This window comes from Myzus persicae, unplaced genomic scaffold (genome assembly GCF_001856785.1).
Source record: "Myzus persicae strain clone G006 unplaced genomic scaffold, MPER_G0061.0, whole genome shotgun sequence".
Classification (NCBI taxonomy): domain Eukaryota; kingdom Metazoa; phylum Arthropoda; class Insecta; order Hemiptera; family Aphididae; genus Myzus; species Myzus persicae.
Window position 1 is genome coordinate 94552 of NW_019101876.1, and position 6706 is coordinate 101257.

Here is a 6706-nt window from a genome sequence, read left to right on the forward strand (position 1 = left end):
ATCGAACAATAGCGAGAAAAAAGTTTCACCCGCGCTAATGATAATAGATCATAGATAATAAAAAAAAAACGATGAACTCCCGATGGCCATGACGCCGAGGGTTGTTTGAATAAAAAAATAGCGAAAAGTATAAAAAAAAATTGAAAACTATAATATATGTAGGCACTTAACATATTTCGTAAAAGAATTTCTAATACCTACCAGATTCCGGTTGAAATGATTGAAAATTCAATTTTTATTACGATTCACACGTCATAATAGTAGCTATATATAAAATTAAAAATAAATCGGCTTATTCAATCAAATGTTAAATAATACAATCATAAGACATAATTTATTGTAATATCTTATACGTATCGTACCTTTAATACACACATTTTGCGTCAGAAACCTAAGGCTATAGTTATTGGTCATGATTAGGACTTAGGAGTCACCGGCGGGCAGTACTGTACGGACAGTGTAAGTGTGTAACACTGCAGTTGTAATAATATTCAGTTGTAGTATCATGTCGCCATAGTGTACCTACCTCAGTGCTCAATATAATATATCTGTACATTTTAAAACAGAAATACTCACTCAATATTTGAAAATTAAATACTTTACTCGCGTTAAAATGTAATCCGAAAGTTAGTAAACAAGTCGCACTTTCGGGTGTTTGGTGTTTCTGATCTCTTTCAATTCTATTAATATATAATGATATGCTGATGCGCAAACGATGTACTTACGGTCATATGGATATACACGCGACAATCCGATACCGGTCTCGGTCAATCGCATTACCGGGTTTCAACCGACATTGGGCGGAACAGTGGACGCAACGCATCCTACCCTCGTCAGCTGACGGTGGCCACGCAGGTTGGTTTTAATTTTACACTGCACTACTGCAGTAGTACTTTCACTGTCGGTTGGAGACTGAAAACCGATCGAATAATAAGAATCAAATCAGTGTAACGAAAACAAACCGTACCCAGGATATTGTTATTGTCAGCCGATGAAACACATTGACGGCCGAAAAGTGTTTAGTTAAGGTTTACTCGATCACTCTCGATCGTGTAGAAAAGATACACAGATCGATTCAGACGGTACAGACGCCGGTGACCGCGGTAATATGACAACAGTGTAAATTACCGAAATCATTGAAAAGGCGGTTTTTAAGTACGTCAATGAACCACAAACACTTTGTTCGATGGTAGTAACTATATGGAACGTTGTGTATCTCTGACACGGTTTATAGATGACAGATAAATACCAAACGGGAGGATTTCGATGTTATTTTGACTTGCTTTGGTTTTACTATTGGTTGGTTTTATAATATATTATATGGGTGTCAAATACAAAACCAATGGTTTTACCGAGTACCTATCTGCAATTTAAAGTAAATACATATCTACATAAAATGCAAATTCAAAGTATTTTAATTTGCCGATGGCTTGGATCAAGCAACGTGGAGCGAGACTATACTTCGGTGCGAGTTTATTTACTTGGACAATTATTAGGTACTATAATACTTATACGGGGTGATTCACCAAGCATACTGACCCCCAATTTTCCTTCATTAATCATTTATTCAAATTCTGATTTTTGGAATTTTTACACACACACAAAGACTATAATTTCAAAAACATCTGGCTTAAATAAGAAAACCACTTTCACTGTAAATTATTTGGTGGAATTGAAAATTTCGATGAACATAATTCAAATTTCGAACTATTAGTTTTTCATTTATTGCAATCTTTATACTAAGTATATAAGAATTTTATTTTTTTAAATGGTTTTATAAAAATATTAAATATATGAGATATTAGACCTAGTATTTATTATATTTGGAACATTTTTATAAATTATTTATGTTGGTGGATTAATATTAATCACTACGTTTTTCAAATAACTAAACCTCCCTTTTGTTCCAAACATATTATAATGGACCTATTATCCTCAGTATACACAATGTTAAGTAACTCTTTCCTTCGTCCAAATGTTGATCATGATACGTCAACATTTTAATAAATATTATAAGCTAAATAATTCATCGTACAAATGAGGATTCTCTCTAAAAAATAGGAAGTTTGTATCTAAACAAAATACTACTTAAGTAGTTTAATAATTTTAATAATTTGAAAATACGGTCTTCAAGTAAATTTAAAAATTCCAAAAAAAAATTTTGAATAACTGCATTATTGAAGAAGAAAAAGGGGGTGAGCATATTTGGTGAATCATCTGTATAGTGTACATATCTAATATTATATTTACCATATATATGACATTATATGGACATTATATCAATATAAAAAATTATCAATATGAATGTTTAGGTGAGTCGCGCCACTTGATTTGTTTTTTATGCGGGTTTTTACGACTCACATATGTGTACGCCCTAACGAACAACGTACATTGTAAATATTATATCAAAGTCATTGTATTAATATTGACTTTAAATTTTAAATATTTACCTTATTTTCGAGTTAAAATACAATAACGATAAATATTCTATTTTTAAGTATATTATTTTATTTTTTTAATTTTCAATCATGAATATTTAAACACGCCGGTAATCTATATGATGCTTAAAATATAGTACATAAAAAACATAAAATGATTACAGAAGGGATGATATGACTAAAAGAAAATAATTGAATTTTTTTATTCATAAAATCATATTACCTACGGTCTAATATAGTACATTAAACATAGGTCCCTTTAACTGAACATTGGTTTAATACGTATAAATGTTATAAAAAAAAGTTAAGCTTGTTTAAAAACCAGACGTACTTACGATTAAATGTTAAAATGTATACCTACACAAACTCAATTAAAATATCAACCCGCATTTCCTAACCTTTAAAATTATAATATTTAGAGATGTTATTTACAAAACTGAAATAAATAACAATAACGAATTGTTACAAAAAAGTCAAAGTAATATATTTATTAGCTCCACCTAACTACATGTAAGCTCATTACAGTTTTCAGCTTCATTTTCTGTCTCAGAATGGACCGTAAAAATACATTTGGTTTCACTTGCGTAAACCATTTAGAAAGAAGAACTGGATACCAACGTAAAAGTCAAACTTTCTACCTTGTTTTAGTTTTATATAATATATTTTAACAAGCATTTTTCGACTACAGTGAATACGGTGAAGGATATTTCTCGGAAATAAGAATTAAAGTTATATTATATAACAGTGTAACCGACGAGATAGTGAACAGATTTTTGTTTGAAGTGTATTAACTGTTGCCGAATTGTTGTTACACTGTCCGTATAGAATTGCACCGATGCGCGATGAGATCCAGTATGAATTTTCGATAAATTCTTTAAACATTTAAATTTGTATTATTCAAATATTGGTCAATCGCATCTTAAAATAGGGGGGAGGTGGAGTTAAACGCACTGTCGTATAAGTTAATTGTCTAAACGTCGCTTAATCCTTTCTTACAAACAACTTTAGACACTATTTAAACTTGGGTATTCACACACCGATACTTATCTAAAGTTTTCGTTAGAACTAACGAAAACTAGTGAGAGTAGCGATCGATCCGACGACGGTGTACAAAAACTATCAATTACGACGAGGATATTATAATACTCCTACATGATATAATATTAATCATCGTACAATGGCCATCGAACCAATACGATTTTATTTTAGTTCTCGGACGTGGAACGTCGTTGTAAGTAAGTAAAAAAAAAAATTGAAAAATGTGAATTATTGAAAGCACGAAAAAACTTTTTGTCTTGTGCTGCACTATTACTTTATGCATCGCAAAATATATAATAATTTTAGTGCAACGAGTATATTATATCTTAAGTGAGTAACGATTGTGGTGAGCGCTGTGCATGACCCCACACCCGACACCATTTATGTGGTGAGTGCTGTGCAGGACACGGCGTTCTATGCCACTTTAATTATTTAACGACGTCGCACGTCGTCGTCAGTCTTGAGGTGTGTGTTGAGAAAGAAAGGTATTGAAATTAATTAATCGCTTGTTTTGTTAACAGTAAAGTAAAACAGTTTATTAATTATAATTTAAACATAAAAATCCTTAAGCACACTGTCGTAAGCGCTTTACGCCATCGTCCATCGAGCAGTGCTGACTATCTTCTATAAATAATGGTCGGTGCTCTACCCGTATTTATGCGGGTTCTAACAATGACGTATAGTGGCATGATATTCTAATATTCTAATTCTACGCACCAATATTGATGATTTGCATTATTATGTAAAATAAATAAAAACGACTTGTTGTTTTCACCTATTATCCCTATTTAGGCTTTTATGCCTGTTGCATATTAATTATACCTACCTTTATAATTTATAATTACAAGTAATATATTATATAATATAATATATTATTATATATAGTATATTCTATTAAGCATTATGGAATAATGATGCGTAATATACTACTCTTTTTGAGCTTACTACACGATGAATGATGATTAGAAACGAATAATAAAATAAAATCACACTGTTTCTTAAACATCCACAAGCAACATCATTACAAATTAGCACATTAAAGACAGTTATTATAATGTCCTGCTATGAGGTTTAGGGTAACGTAGCAGAAACATTTACCGCTGGATATCATTATTACTATCTCCTTTTGCCCCATCTAACATGCTGATAAGGAAATCGTTACAATATATCGACTTTATACTTCAGATCCCAGTCTATTATTTTGAGTCAGTTAATGAATAGTAGTTGTTCAAATTGTATTATTATAGACATTAATTCTGTAGAAAAATTTTTAATATATTTTAATTTACAAATTCATTCGTCAGATTCATCATATTTTTTATGGACAAAATGAAATGTCATTCTCTTAAAGTTAAAGTATCTTAAAGCATTATGACAACGAATTCTTCAAATATACCATACATTTGTTCCATACTCTTATTTCTTTCACAATGTCTTAGGTTGTTCATTTATTATGTGTTTCCGCTCCTCCCGAATACACATTTAATACACTAATTGCTTTGTAATAACCCTGCAAAATAATAAAATATTCTGTAAATGTTTATAATTGGCTTATCAAAGCACTCTAACAGCGAGATTAAAAGTGAGGACAATTAATTTAATGTCACAAATGTCCTTCTGTATGTCTTCCACGTCGCCTATTTAATACCTAACAATTATCGTACTATTATATTATTTCATAATTAAAAGGTATATCTACTTAAAGTCTTGAGTTCCACCAACGACAACTTATAATATAGGTGACGTCGCTCTTTTAAATTCTTAATGGCAATCAAACGGAGGGCCGATTTGATATTCATTACTTGCTGGTATTTAAGTTTTGCTGAATGCAGCAATGAAATAAGTGGTTTAGTAGGCCGCCTCACCAAGTTGCTGACATTAAATGTCAAGATACTAACGAGCTGTCAAAGGATTTTCAGAAATGGGGAAGTAAGTGGTTTAGACCTTTCTCTTATTCGCCCAAGCTATTGACAATGAACAGCACCCCAAAGGGTTATAACCACTGCCCACTTGTGTAGTTTTTTGAGGACAAGAAATGTGTAAAATATTTAACGCCACAGGATTTTCGCACGACGGTGGATCCAATAAACGGTAAACGAATACGATACCACAATAACATTATTATAAATAATGACTACCACAAAAACCAACAACTTTCTAAGAGACCGCAAAATCGTCGAATATACACCTACAACCGACCAATACCGCATGATCGATCATCATCTTTAGTTCAACCCACAAGGGACCGCGATAAGGGGAGATTGAGCAATTGAGTGTTTAAGGAAAATTATTATAGTGTGTTGTGTGTGTGTAAAGTTTTGAATAAGAAATTAATGATTAAACGTTTGCTGAATCAATAACATGTAAACGTTCATATGAATTATATCTACGCTTTTATTTTAGCTCACAAAATCCCCGTGGGAGCTCACTCTGCGCACATACCATACTCGTAATAATACGAAATACGCACATGTTTTTGTTTTGCTTACCTGTTTATTTGATTTGCGTTTGTAAACTTGTACGAATATTTTGAATGTATTGTGAATTTGTATAATAATTGTACGTGACGATCGTTATTGGATATCGAATACAAGATCCCGACACAAGTTTCTTTTAATACATTTTCGAGTACTTATCTATATTGATATTACTTTAGGTTCGTACAGAAAACATTTTATTTCGGTATTTCCGGAAAAAAATAATATTTTTAAAAAATTTTTGTCGTTATCGTTTTTTCAAAGTTATTTAATCTTTTGAGTGACACCGTTATTTTTTATTTCATATTATTCTGAAACAGAATATTATTTGAATTTATTTGATCTACAAATTTCGGAAAAGTAGTTCGTAAGTTATAAGTATTTAAAGTTTAGATTAGCGAAGTAGTGTGTGTTACAGGAAAATGTTGTCCACTAATTCACTAATCTACACTTTATATACTTATAAGTTACAACTAGAATAAACTTCTTCTCCGAAATTTGATTTTTATACATTGAAATACTCCGAATTTATATAAAAAGAATACTTTCAAAAAAAGTAGAAACTTTTCGAAATAATGAGTGTATACGCTAGACATATAAATGTAAAATGGACCACTTGCCACTTGGTATTATACTTAATATATCATTCATATTTCATATGCATTAAGTAATTACTATAATTAGTCCTATTAAAACGAGTATACGATTCCTGCTGATTTCTCATTTCAGGCTTAACTTAAACATTTCTTGAAT